Source organism: Siniperca chuatsi, linkage group LG5 (genome assembly GCF_020085105.1).
Source record: "Siniperca chuatsi isolate FFG_IHB_CAS linkage group LG5, ASM2008510v1, whole genome shotgun sequence".
Taxonomy (NCBI): Eukaryota; Metazoa; Chordata; class Actinopteri; order Centrarchiformes; family Sinipercidae; genus Siniperca; species Siniperca chuatsi.
In genome coordinates, this window is record NC_058046.1 from 5,551,780 (window position 1) to 5,567,272 (window position 15,493).

General features: G+C 37.6%; 1 long non-coding RNA gene across 5 annotated transcripts in view; it reads left to right on the forward strand.

Moving 5' to 3' along the window:
* Positions 1-875: 875 nt before the first annotated feature.
* The window catches only part of LOC122876069, an 85,086-nt gene continuing 70,468 nt past the window's right edge, over positions 876-15,493 (forward strand). For all 5 annotated transcript variants that reach the window (XR_006377994.1, XR_006377995.1, XR_006377997.1 and 2 more), the window contains exons 1-4: positions 876-1,035; positions 1,155-1,202; positions 3,059-3,150; positions 3,654-3,734. This is a non-coding gene — a long non-coding RNA (uncharacterized LOC122876069). The remainder of the gene's footprint in view (positions 1,036-1,154; positions 1,203-3,058; positions 3,151-3,653; positions 3,735-15,493) is intronic.

A 15,493-nucleotide genomic window follows, 5' to 3' on the forward strand; every position in this document is an offset into this window, starting at 1 on the left:
TTACTACAGGTAGGCCTGCCTATTTTTATTGTTATAAAACATGTGTGCCAAATGTTTAGAATAAAAGCATTTATATGTAGACTAACATCTGAGCTGTTATTTATATGAAACATCTTGGGAAAATGTACATAGCTGCTTATCATTCACAACTGACAATGTACCCACATTTAACTTCACTCCCACACTTTCTAAGAGATTGATATAGGCTATAGAAACTTAATATCAACATAACCTGATCAAATAATTTAATTAAGGTCATGGCTTAAACATAGGTCCTTCCTTCTTCTTTTTTTAATTAATGAATTTAGAATCAGGTCTTAACCCAATTAGCTATAATGTTTCACTAATGTCTTTCTTTGTGTCTGTTTCTGTCACAGATTTGCCATTAAACAGGACCTTACACAGTGAATGTAGGCCTGTTGTTGATAATGTTGCAAGTATGTTCCCCTAGTTGCATTGTAAAAAAAAATAAAAATAAAATCGATTATACAGTTGAGGAATGTCAGTTATCTTGTACATTTTAAAATAACAGTCCTGTGATGCTTTCATGTTGATGTGTCTTTCATTAGGGAACTGTCACCACCTGTTGAACTGTAAGGTGCGTTTGTTTTGTTCATGTTTTTGCATCACCGGCGGGACTGTCACGGCTGCCAGGTGGGAGCCATGGATGTATTAGTGTGTTATTCTTTTAATAAATCGCTCTTCTAATAATCCATTGTTTGAGCGCGTCAAACAGCAAACCGTGGCTTTCAGCATCTGAATATGGAGTCCTGTCTCCGCCTTTCTGGGGGACTTTCGGCGTACGCCGGGTGAAATTTAGTGCACTGTAAAAAATCCGGTTACTTGAAGACCATCTACTGCGCATGTCAGAGGACAAAACCTACCTGTATTGGTTTATGTCGTTAACCGGTTCGAGTTATATTGTACAGGTGGCAGACATTAACGCTAGCTAATGTTAGCTAGCTATAGCTTTACGTTGTATTAACTTAGTTAACCTGATAATTGAAGAGGGCAACTACAATGCAGAGACAGACTGTGAGTTAACAGTGCACCTAAAGTTAATGTTATGTTCAGTGTAACATGGTTGTGATGTTAAGCATTATTTTGAACGCTCTCTGAGTTTTTCTTGATTGATTTTCTCGCTCTTCATCCAGGTCATGGGCTGCATGTGAGATGCATTGACCAACATGGTCAGACAAGTGGTAAGTAACGTTACAGCCTTTGATTCCTGTCTAGTACATCACATTTTTGCAGAACTGCTCTTAGCTGTTACTTCAGATGATTATAGTATGCCCCTGAAAAGATGTAGTATGTGATGATATGTTAGAATATGCAAAGGTAGCTACTTTGGTGAGGTGATATAATAGAATTCAAGGCTTGCTAAGTAAAATGCAGGGCTGATCATTGCTAATCAGGAAAAGGCCTTTCATTTAAAATAGGCTACAGTTTCTGCATATCTTGCAAAACTCTGGAAATCTGTAATTCAGCTTTCCAGTCATGGAAAAAAAAGTGTGGTTTCCCTTTGAAATTGTTTGTCTTGTCTCATGATCGATTAAGTTCGTAGATGATTGTCTCTAAACCAGTAGTTCTCAAATGGATGTCCAGGGGGAAGAATGTTGAGCGGACCTAAAGTTGCATGAATGTGATTCATGTGGTGACATAAACAAACAAAAGTGCTGTGATACGAGCAAGGCTATCTTGCTAACCTGAATCTTTTGTTCATTTCATTAAAATTCAACTTGGCTTGTTTTCTTAGTAGTTTCCCCAGTGTTGTTAATGATTGATTAAAATGAAAATTGCTTTTGCTGGGGTGGGTATGATTTATTTTTTCAGCTTCTGAAGGAAGGCATGACAGAAAAAGCTGAGAACTACTGGTCTAAACAATAACCACACTCGTTAAAGGTCCAGTGTGTAACATTTAGGAGGAGCTATTTGCAGAAATGGAATATAATATTTATAAGTACGTTTTCATTAGTGTATAATCACCTGAAAATAAGAACGGTTGTGTTTTCATTACCTTAGAATAAGCCGTTTTTATCTACAGAGGGAGCGGGTCCCTTTCCACGGAGGTCACCATGTTGCACCGCCATGTTTCTACAGTAGCTCAAAACGGACAACCAAGATAGGGCTGTTTGCGTTTTTCACGAGTTTTGCTGCCACCGTAGTTTCTTCTACACGCTTGAAACGGTGAGGCCAGCATCATTCAAATGGTTGCAAACTGCAATTTCACAGCTAGATGCCACTAAATCCTACACACTGGACCTTTTTAAATATGTGGAATTTGCTGTGTGACAGAGTGCTTCTTTTCTCCCCAAAGTTAATGTTTTATTTCATTAAAGTATAATTTTGTTTTCATTACTTTACACTATGTGATATGCTGCAGGAAACCTGGAAAAAAAATGGATAGAAATGTCCCGGAATAAATGAATCGTTGTAGAAAAGTTTTTATTGTAAAGATACCTTTTGTGAACTTTATGAGCATCACAATCCCCCAGTTCTTTATTGCTAATGTCCTAGCAGCAGCTGGCAGATGAAATTCCAGCTCTGTTCAGGGACAAGGTAAAGATGAAATCATACAGGATCACCATTTGATTGGTAATTGCTTTTAAAAGTTCCCACAAACACAATTCAGACTCATTCCACTATTCACTGGGTGAATTTAACTTCTACTAAATCAGCTCTTCTCAAACTAAGAAATTTAGATTTGCTCCATCAATACTAAAGATTTCAGATGAGCCTTTTTTCTGAACTCTTACCCTGGTCTCATCGTTGACTTACGCTAACTGTTTCTTTTGTTTTTTTTAAATGAATTACACAAAGAAACATATTCTCCTGGTCATGCACCTTGAGATGTCCTGGAAAGTGATTTCTGTGAATGATTGCGGACCTTGAGGGAACACAGTTGCAAAATGATTATAACCTAAAAAACAATGTGGCAATATGACCTCCCTGACATCAGCCTCAGTGCAGCTTGTTAGCTTGACTGACTGCTTGTTAGTCTTTTCAGAGTCAGTGCACAGGATGTCACTGTACTAATACATTTCTCATAAATTTACAGGTGACTGCTCGCTGAGAGACCTGATCAAAACCTTCTGAAGAACAGAAGTTGCCTAAAGAAAGATCATCAACATCCAGGCTGTGTTAGATAAGGTATGAGTTGTCTTAGATATGAATACATAAATAGAAAAATAAATATCGAATTTTGAGTTGGTTATTTATTTTTCTTGCTTGAATTGTTTTGTTTTCCATGGTATTTAGTTGTGGGTGCATTTTATCTGGCGTTGTACTTGATGTAGTTTCTCTAAACTTCAAAGCATATCAGTCTACAATGAAGATTATTCAAATGTGCAATATGTTCAGTCATCAGTCATTTTTGTTTTGTTTGGTATTGTGAGTGGCTTTTGTGAAAACATGTTAGTGTAGCAAAGTGAAATCTTTTGAAGAAACGTGTAATTTCATTTCAATTTCAAGTGACAAATCATCCACGATTTCGATGCAGTCATATCAGTTACTTTATTGGGTTGAATGGTAGTAGCTTTTGCAAAGCTGCTGTATTGGATTCCATTGTATTGTACAGGTCTTTTTGCCAATCCATGATGAGCAGGTTACTCTGCAGAAGTATTTTCCTCAAACTTTTTTTTCTTTAAACCCAGGCTGTTTCCATCGATGGCTTGAATCTTCATGTGTGTTACGCCCTCTTGGTGAATAGAAAAAAATAAACGTATGCCAAACAAGTAAGTACCAACAGTGTGAGTGGGATTGGCTCTTGCATATTGGGAGAAAAATGAAAAAAATTAATCCATGGAAATTATGGGAAATTGTCCTTGAGAAACACAAAAATTCTAAACTAAATGTAGCTGTAAGTGGACAGTTTTGATGTTTTGTCCACTGAAGTTGATTGATTGTTGGCATTTCTCCACCCTCTTCCCACAGAATATGTAGCTTTTGAATTGTGTTTTAGGACAAGAAAATCTGTTTCCCAAAATCTCTTGTTCCAAATACAGTTTACTACGTGCAATCTATACAACCTTTCGTTTATTTTGAAATAGATGATGTAAAGTAAAAGGCAAAGTCAGTCATTCTGCCAATAAACATAAAACCCACTAGCAAAGTTTTCACAATGTTTGTTGTGTGGATTAGGCAGCCAGCTTGTGGGTTTTGTTTGTTTGCTCTGTTGGCAAAGGTTTTATCATTTATACACGCATTCCTTAATGAACTGTGCAAAAAAAAAAGCACCAGCTCCTACAGATTTCTGAAATGATGAAATATGACAAAAAAACCTTAAATATTTCAACTGTCTTAAAGGGCACCTATAATGCTTTTCCTTATTTTCTGTCATATGTATATGTGTGTGCGTGCATGGCCAAAGTTTCAAAAAATGAGGTAAATGTATGTAAAAGTAATCCCTGTGAGCAAAAAGCTCAGGCTTCAGACTGCTGTGAATACTAAGTTTCCAACGTTTTTTTTTTTTTTTATACTTGCGTGTTAAGCCGACGTCAGCTCACCACGGATGCCCTTATACGGTCATCTGCTTATGATCTGCTGCAGGCACCGCATGCAGCCATCCAGCCACTTATTATCTTATGTGAGGGTTGATGAGATGTCTGAAGTTACAGAATTACTGGAAATGAAGCAGTGTGACACTCAAATATTGTCTTCACTAAGGTAATGAAAAATGTTTTGGAAAAGTAAAAACAATTTGTTTTGCTTTTTACACTCAAGGTATTATATCTGGACAAACACTTTTTTAGCTTCTGTAATTAATTTCTCTATTGAATCTAAACGTCAGGGCGAGCTGTGAAAGTACTCGGTTTTGCTCATAATTTGAACATCTTCACTGTAGTCCGTTCACACAGATGGACACATGGACAAATAAAAGAAGTGTTAAAACTTGACGTTTTCATTGAGACTAGTTAGAAAAGGTTGATAAGGTTCTTCACAGGTTTTGTGAAAATTGTTATTGCTTTTGTTTTGAGGGAGAAAGCCCCATAATGCTTCATGCCAGACCAGGCAATAGGTGTGTAACTCAAATTTCAAAAGGACATTTACTTAATAATCTTACCTAAAACATGAACAAAAAGACCTGAAAAGAAGACAGCAAGTGTGAACACTCACTTTAAGGGCCATGTTACTTGCATACATAGAATAAAGGTTTACATGATGAACTCTAGCAGTTGTGCCGATTACCTCTAAAACTATCTAACTTGCTGCCATCTAATATAATGGTGCTTCTTGCATATGGTGCTATAAATAACATTTCTTAATTTCTTACATGGTTCTGACCTGGCACAACCCTAAGAGAGAACCACGTTCAGTTATTAAACCAAACCAATTTTGGTAACAGTGAACAAACCTAGTGATATTTAAGTATTTAGCCTCAAGAACAGACCAGAGACATAGACTACTGTACATCGACATCAATTATATGTAAATGGAAAGCTCATTCTTCTTTTCCCTGACTTGTCAATGCACACTGGGGTATGTAAGTGAAGATAATGGTAGATTTATGTACATACTGTACGCCTTCTGGGAGGGTGATGGGATACAATATATAATCCCACAGCCATGTAATTTGTCCACTGAATGACTGACTAAAAGGAAGCCACTAATCTTAGCCTAAAGAAAATGGATTCAGAATTAATTGTTGAGGTACATGTTGGAAGAGATAATTACACAGCAACTGAAGCCATATCTGTAGCTGAATTTATCTCCTTACAGGCTCAAAGTCATACAGTAGCTTGTAGGATGTACTGTAGCACAGGCTAACTCTCTTTATATCTGGCTCATATCCAGTGATTTGATTTATTTTATTAAACACTGATAACAGGTGTTTGATTCTAGGGCTGCCACTAATGACTATTTTTCTATCAATGAAACTATTGAGTATTTTACAGCTTAATCTAAACGATTAATTTTCCTCCAGAAAATCAAATTGACCATTTGAGTTCATTTTATTTTGACAAACTGTATGTTATTGTATAATGCATATTAACTGCAAAACTGTAGGTTTTAACCTGCTCCAACATGATAAAAACACCAACATAATCAAATAAACACACACACACTGGCACTGTCAATCAGTGTAAAACAAGCCTAGATTCTAACCTAAATATTTTCTCACACTTATTCAATGGAATTTCTAAGGTAGCAGACAGACAACTGTATGGCTTTATATTAAACAGCTACAAGGACAAAAGATATTAAAAAGCACTCCTTACTAATGAACAGACAACACTATGTTTTCAGAAACGCAACCCAACTTTGCGCTGCCGTAGCCAATCTGGCGATCAGACCGGTCAAACGGCTCCACAGTCAGTAAAACAGTTCATGGGCCAAACTATGATACTCTCCCAGTGTCCTCACTTGGTTCGTGTACCCAGCTCAGACCCAGACATCTGTGTCTGGCTTGCATATATGCTGAAAAATTGTGTGTAGAGTTAATAAGGAGAGGGAGCGCCGGTAGAAGAAAGCTGGTTAATCAGAGAAATAAAACGTTTACGTGATTTTTCTGATGGTTTCACAGCAGTTACGTTCTAAAGCACAAATAAACATCCCCGCACCTCTGCGCTGTCGTCATGACACAGCAATTACTTAGTGATATTGAAGAAAAACAATGAATATAAAAAATATAAGTTATGACTATAACTATGGATCAATGAGACCGAACGATGACTATCACCACAGTCTTTACCCTGAATGATGCCATCATCTATTAGGCTTGGCTCGCCACCCATAAAAGCATGCATGTGAGCATGCCTCCTCCTCTTGCCTGGAATGCCTTAGCCAGTTCTGAGCGACAAGAGATGGTGACGGTCTGAGTGAGGTTGAAATAGATCGTAAGTTATGACTATAACTATGGATCCAGGACACCAAACGGTCTTTACCTTGGGTGACTAGTATCATCAGCGTTGCGAGGAGGACTCCACTCCCTCACCACCTCGCCCAGCACTCGATGTTGCTGCTGCACAGATTTCCGAAAGAGGAACCCCTTTTAAAGCGGCCCAGGAGTGAGCTACCAGATTACCGTGGTGACAATCCAATAAGAAAAACACTGTTTATACACAGGGAGCCCCAAATTATTATTTTTTTTATTGGAACAGACAAATAATATAGTGTGAGCGCCTCAGACTGAGTGTGTGCAATATAAGCCCTTAGTGCCCTCACTGGACACAAAGTAAGCAGGTCTACTTCACCCTGGGGGAGAGCCGGATTGAGTTGAAATGCGCTGATCTCAATATAATTCACCATTAGTGGGAATGATCATTTTTGCATCACAATTTTTATTTTCACTGAAAGAAACTATTAAAATCATGATTATGTGACATTTGTTGGGGTCTGTATCAAACAAACATGTTTTCTTACATCTGGAGAACAAGATTTATAGGCCAGGGCATCACTGCAGCACTACAGTACTTAATTATAATGCTGTTTTTCCACACATTTGAAACACAAATTGCAGCTTCTGTGATTTGGTTATTGCACTTGGCCATATTGCAATTTTGATAAATTTTGCAGCCCTAGTCTGAGGGTTTACCACTTTAGGCAAAAATGAGGAATTTGGCCAGAGAGACACGCCTGTTATCAGCCTTCCATCTCAAACATTTCTCACTTACAGACAGAGCATGTAACTCACCTACTCTCTTGGCAGAACAAAATAGCCAGGAGGAAAGCTGTTTTGTGAGACAGAAACTTAAAGTTGGACTGCTCTATGGGTTCATAAGGAGCTCGAGTCAGCGATCTTAGTACCAAATTGAGGTCCCACGATGGCACTCTGAGAGTCCTCCCTGGTCACAGGTGGTACTTAATGAACTGAGACACTAAGGGATGTAGGGCTGGGTACCGAACTTCGATACTTTTATGGCACGACCAAATTGCTTTGATACCATCAAGTATAAAATAATGCCTTGTCATTCGTTACCAAATTTCGATACCTAAGAAGGAAATCTCATCAGCGTCAGTGCGCCAATAAGCATGCAGCATGCTTGCGCCAAGATCTAATAATGCTGGTGATTGGCTGTCAAACGTTGCACGTCGTACAGGCATGCAGGAAAAACACTACGTTATGCCCAGAGACGGGGTTCACTGTTTTTTTACTCTGTTACTTATTTGCACAGATAACTAAGTGTACTTTGTGAAAGAGAGATATGGAGGCAGTGCACACCTAATATTGCTAGTCGCCCTTTCTGAGTCCAAGAGTGACTAAAGAAAGCGGAGAGCCACCTCGATGGGGCAAGTGGCTGGATCTACCAGCCTAGAACACCCTCCACTTCTGGTCATAGTTAGCACGAGTAGAGGCAGCACTGGCATTGCCTATGGTCTTTAAGACAGCCTCATCTAACCCTTAGAGGGGTACTGAAAATGGGTCAAGCCCAGAGCTGCATGATGGCTGGTTTGGGGTACCATATTTGACCCTTTGCCTGGGAGTGAAGGTCCGCCCTGACTGTCAGTGGCCAAGGACCGTGAACAAAGCAAAAAAGTGTTGGGAACCAAGGCCTCCTTGGCCACCGGGGGGCTATTAACAGCACCCTGTAATGGCTCAGGGCAATCCTGTTGAGTACCTGGGGTATGAGAGGAAATATTGGAGGAAAAGCGTATAACAATCCTTCTGGCCACTCGTGAGACAGCGCATCCAAACCCAGGGGACCTCCCTGACCCTTCAGGGAGAACCACATCCTGCAATGGGTTGTCTCTGCTGACGCAAAGTAAGTAATTACTTACAAGTAATCCTTGATCTGTGTCTCAAACTATGCCGTGTTGTCTGGCTAGACTGCGCCCACATGCACAAATCAACATGACAGATTTTGGTTAATACTTGACCCCAGAGCATTCACGTTGAATTTGGTGAAATTCTGTCCACCAGGTTTTGAGGTAAAGTTTTTTGCATTTATGGCGCCCCCTATGGGTTGGGCTCAAAATGCTTTGGCATGCGTATTCCCAAAGACGGACTGAACACATCGTCAATCGAACACACAAATCGTTAATAAGTTATGGCCCTTTTCCTGCCAAGCCCCACCTTTGCGAAGATATTTTGATTGATGTTTGTTGGTACATGTTTTTTGACTAATGTTGCTCATTTATAATAGAAATGTGTATCTCAGTCCTGCAATGCTGTATCCCAAATTTGGTGTTGATAGTTTGGTGTTTGGTGTCCAAAAGGTAGATGTCACTTTACTGTCACATTATGCAAATTATCAAAAAATCCATCATGGCGGACTTTAATGGTCCAAGAGGCTTTTTTGTAGAGCACATTGAGCTGGACTTTTGTGAGGAAATGTCATGTCAATTGGACTTATGGTGTGAGGGGCGTGTCCTTTCAAAAATTGCATTTTTGGGCCTTAATTACAGCATCACAACGGTCCTTAGATTACACTGCCCAAATTTGAAGGCGATCTGATTTATTCTCTAGGAGGAATTTGTTAAAGTACGGAGCCTGTAAAAATGTAAAATTCAAAATGGCTTACTTCCTGTTGGGCTTAGCGTATGGCTCCAAGAGGTTTTTTTAAAAGTCTAGACATGATACATCTGCCTCCCAAATTTTGTACATCATAGTGAAACGTACTGCGGTGGCTTTGTTGGATTTTTGTAGGGGCGCTATCAAGCCATTTTGCCACACCCAAGCCCCATACTATATCAGAAAACAAAACACACCCCTTCTGACAAGAGTTTTTGACCATCAAGCACCTCAAAAATGCATTCTTCTCCCAAGAAGCCCCACCAACCACCTCGTTCACCTCTCCTTCATATGATCCATCTGGACTTGCTCCTTGCACACTTAACATACAGTACTCCAAACCTATACCTGCTTTTTGTGTGTTCTTGCAACTCCATAATCTGTGTCAGCGTTTCACATGTCACATTGATAACCTGCAGTTGATAATTTCAGTTGCTGTAAACAAACTTAACAACATAATATTACTGTCTATTTGTGGTGTCCCACCAACAGATAAAGCAGTCCAACAGCGAAAAAGTAAAAATATAACATGCAGCTAATAAATACATACATCTAATAAAAAATTACAAATCATAATACTAAAAATGTCTGTTTTGATATTCACTGACCAATTTAAGTATTTTTCAGTTAAAGCTACTGTACTGTATTTAACAATTGCAATGCCTAAAAAAATCTACAAATGTTAAAACAAAATAAAAAAATAAGACTTTATATACAACTTTAGTCTTTCCTTTAGAATTGTATTTGTTTCAAAATGGAAAAGCCTCTGAATTATCCATATAATTATGTGATAATAAACCTCTTTCATTAAAATTAAATGAAAATATTAGGTTAAGGTTATGGGATGAAGCAGCTGTAACAGCAGGTTTAACAGACTGCCATTCCTGAAGCTTTAGAAGAAAATCAAATCCTCGCCTGATACAAAAATATATTGCAGCTTCAGTCTGTAAATTTCATAGCTCTAGATTCACATCTTCTGAATGTTCATCACTAGTTAAAAAAACACTAAAACAAAGTTCAAACAACTTGTAGAGATTTTAGTAATATATTATACCAGCCACTCAGTCAGTTTTGTCTGTCTGTGATTTTTGTTTTGGAGAAAAATAAAGAGTACCCAAACTTAAGGCAAATGACACATGTACCTTGGCAAATTCCCTGACATTTCTCTTTAGTATAGTTACTCAGTGGTTTCAAATCTGCTTTTAAGCACTATTGGCAGCAAAGATCAGTGTCAACTGAATCTCAGTGCTCTCATAAGGTCCCATGAGTTAAAAGAGCTGAACAGTGATCAATGATTAATTTACAGATTTCAGCAGTCTGATGAATCAGACTTATTACTGTAAACTGCAATGTGTTGCATGGTTTCTTTGGATTGTTCTTCTATATTTACACTTAATCAATTACTGTGCCAGGGTGAGATTTTAGTACTTTATTGTTAATTAGTTAAGAACAATTTCTTTATTAATGACTGTTTGAATATTTTGCTGTTCACAAGAACACAGATGCACCCTCTCACAGTTTGGGCACATTGAAATATATCTTGATACAAAGGCAAGACAGAAATGAGCTTGACAATTTTTTCAAGCATAAACACAACCACAACTTTTTTTTTCTCCATTGATTCAATACTCTTTACATTTTATCAAAAAGGAAATACACACTCATTGACCAGAGAAATGGAACCTCTGCTCCTGCAGAGGATCATTCATTCCTTTTCTGCTGTGATCATGGTCAAGACTGCCGAGTGGGAGGCAGTCCTTGGTGAATGAATGTGGGAGACATCGGGCTTTCAACTGGTGTGCACTGGTTCCTTCAATACCTGGAGGTCAAAACCAACCATGATGCCAGAGCTCAACTTAACATCAGTATTGTCCAGGTTCAGCCACTCATGGACATTATGTATCTCCAAAGGAATGAACCAAGGAATGACTGAAACCTTGATTGCCTCTTTGGGAATCTGATGAATGATGGGTCTTCAGAACATAAACATAAAAAAACAAAGCTATTAGACAGTGTGCACATGGTAAGACTTAAAAATTTGTGTTGATGGGACAAAACACTGAGCATATACAGAAAGCATATAGATAAAAGAGATGATGCCTCTTTTTGAACAGACATTACATCCTTTCTTAGTTCAGGAACCCAAGGAATGGTTCAAGGAACATTCACGTGAAATAATGTTAATGCGTTTGCTGACATAATACCCTGATATCAGTACCATCGGCCTTGGCCATGCATCACATACTGAATCCTACATTTTTAACACCAGCATGCTATAGGAACCTTGTTGTCTCTGCCACAATGCTTTAGAGCTCTTGTAAGGGCCAAAAGTGGTTCAAGGTGTTACTAAACAGGGGTCTCTTTTTCTGGTCACTGAGTGTATATAGAACACAGAAAGATAGAAGGCAAGCATCGAGCTTTTCAGCTAAGTAGAAAGAAAGCAACTCAAAGAATGGAAAGTTTGTGTCAGAAATCACTCCCTACTCACAATACGGGCTGTTTGGTGTGTTGGTTGGTAAATTTATAAGACAATATGAGACATTATTCTGGTCATGGCTCTGTGTCAAAAGTCATTTCTGTTCTGGATCTTAGTGCTGTGATAGTAACCATCGCTTGGTCTCAAATGTTCATGTTATACTGTGGGATAGTTTGAGTACACTTAGGGTATACTAATTCTTACTGCAACAGGATAAAATGGCAAACACCAATTAGTAGACTATGAATAGTGAACGATTTCAGACGCAGCCTTATTGTTACCCTTGTTCCCCTGGAGATAAATGACACATTTCCATCTTTTCTCATAGACAAAATAATTAGAATAGTTAAGAATAACCCTGTATTTGTTGAAAATAAATAATACAACAACAGTATGAATTATATGATGAGCAGTGTTCACTGTTTCACAGATCTTGAAAGAAAAAAAATATTTCAAGGAAGGAAAGCACCATGCCTGGATGAATTCAGCGCACAGATATTGCTCTGGTCAATTCTTACCATCCTTATCACAGCAAAAGAACAAGCATGTTTGTCTCATCCACATTTCTTAGCGAAACTACAGTAATTTACAATAAATATTTGGTGTTTATTTTGCTTTTGCCAAGATTTCAAATAGTTTGCAAATGTAGTTGTTGCTACGTAGTCAAAAGAAATTTTTAAGAAGAATAGTGTACATTTTTATATAGTCGTCCTCAAAATAGCTTCTAGCTGTACATAAATACTTGATTTCCAGAGTTGTCTACTGGGTTGTCAAAGGATTTGGCTTGAATGAGTCACTATGAGGCATGGTATGTTTTATTCTATTCTGCTTCCAAACAACCCAGCTGAATCATTCACTGACATTTTATATAAACAATGATTATCAGAATATTGACCTTTATTCTGAATAAAATGTTGTTTTGATTAGGCTGTGTTGAATTATTACATTGACATTCCAGTTTACTTGAAATGGGGCATCACCTGAAGTGTTACTATGACCATAGAAAATACTCATTACTGATTAGTTGTGTCGGTTTAAATTGTGTATTTATGATAATGGTTAATAGTTTAGCCACTGGTCTAAATCATTGTGTAACATGTATTAAACTGCAGATACCCAACCAAACATTACTTCGGCTACATTACTAGTTAACTCTCACTGGTGAAACTAACATTAAACCAACTACAAACACACAAATAGAAACAGTTTCAGTTTGAAAAAAGCCTATCTTCTCCTTTGGTCACTGGCCACAGTAAAAGAGCGATAATCCACTCTGAGCTGCTCTGATATATTCCTGGTGAAGGAAAAGTCCCATGCATCATGGTCTTCATCTTCACCTTGTCTGTTGTTTTCATATAAATCAGAACTCCTCATTGTGCATTGCTTACATAATGGCCCCCTCTACATTTCATTGCAAAGCCAGTGACCTTCCAGTATCTTTCTTTTATGCTACTTGTAAGTTAATTTTGATGACATTTCAGTTTTAAGTTAGCAGCTTGGGTGCCAACGCAGAGGGGCTCCAGCAGAACAATGCAGGGTCGTCCAGCAAAAAAAGTTGCACCTGGCTTTTGCTACAACACGACATCTGGCAATGCAATGCAATATAATGATTATATTATTGTAGTAAATGTGCATAAATGTTGTTACTTGGCACATTTTGTATTCCAAAGTTTAGAAGAGATTTGGGGCAAAATGTTTGAAATTTTAATTCATTAAGGGAGTTAGCTTTTTCCTAGAGGCAAAGCAGTTTTTATCATTTTAAGTCTTCTAGTAATTAAATTATCGATCCCCTTTGTATATAGCAAATTACATCCGAGTATGTGCAAAGAAAAATGTTATTATACCACTAATGCCAAAAAGCAGTAGCATTGAAAGGCCTTTGTTAATACCCAGAAGCTTTACTATTTACCTCAGTTATATTTTGTACAGACAATCACAGAGGTAATAGATAATGCGATGAATAGCCCTTCACAATTAAATAGGACACCATTTACCTCCTCACTTTCTGTAAAAACCTACTATCTCTGTTAAAAATGCAATCAGCATTTGTGTCCCAACAAATAAATATTTTAAATTTGTTATTTAACATTATTTAACAACATGTAGGTGCAGACACAAAAAGCACACATGCTAGTACACAAGATATTCACATGCAGACTATACAAAGGTACCAAGAGTCTCTAGATCCAAAAAAAAGAAGTTCATAGTATTAACCCATACTTGTTTGGAAAAAAAAAAATTGAAGCAGAAAGTTTTTTTTTACCACAGGCACCAAAAAGTACAAATATTACATTCAATACTGGAGTGTCACACTTAACATCTTGTTTTTGCCGAATGTCTCACACGCAATGCTTTGAATGCTATCATGAGTCTTGTAGTGTTTTTAAATTATTGTAGATACCCCTGACTACTTTGGCAGGAGTAAATCAATGCAAATGGCTGCTTAGAACCCAGAAGAACATAACAGCTATTAGAAAACAAAACTTAAAATTGTGACAAAATGTTTATACAGTTTTTACAACTTTCTCTATTTTTAGTTTTACTGTGTAGTAGGAAATGCAGAATTATAAGCTGAAGTTGTGAGTAGAGCTGGGTATTGAACCTTAATACTTGTAAGAGTACCGACTGACATTAAGTATCAAAAATTGCTGAGTATTGAAAGTTGGCATCAAAGGGTTAGTCTGATTCTTGTGCTTGTTTATGTATTATTTGATCATTTTTCCTGACCTGGGAACTTACAACTATATTTCTATGTAGGTAAAGTTAACCTTAACTTAAAATTTCAGAAAGCTAAACCAAACTAGTGAATTCGAAATAATTTAGATTTGATACTGATTTAGATTCAGTTAAATGCTATCAGACCCCAACCATGACCTATGGCCCACAATGCTTTGTAGCGTACATAACACTAACAGATGCACTCAGTATGTTCAGTAGCTTATAGGAATTGCATCTAATTATAAACCGGATATGTGAACAAGGTTCCCAGATGGTTGGTCAGCCAGAAAATCACATGAAGATTCTGTCCGAATGTATAATAGATAGCAGCACTCGCCCCAAGTGAGTAGCAGTATTGAATGAAGAGATGTGAACTGGCTCTGGGTCAAATCAGGGTCGCAAAGGGGCCTTGCTCCTGCATGTGCTCATGCAACACATCACACAGCCATACTCAAAAGGGAGACATTTTTCACTGGAGAAGTCAAGGTCTTACTGCTGGAGTTTGAGCACAAAGAACAAGGGTGTGAGTACAGTATAGAGACTAAGGTGTTAGAAAATTAATTATTAATTATAAATTAGCAGATGTTGTTGCTGATTTATTAATTTTTTTTTCTTTTTACGGTTTTTACATCTTACAAATTTTCAAAATGGGCCCCTTTAAAAATGTAACAGACACCACCAACAGTAGAGATTTTAAAGAATGTAAAACACCTTTGAACCAAAAGTTGTTTAGTACCCTACCCTGCAAGAATTTTTCCAATAGTCTGTTCACACAGACAGATTGATATTATCACTTGTAATCTAAGTTTTAGACTCATTAACATATACTTACAACAGACGAAACATGT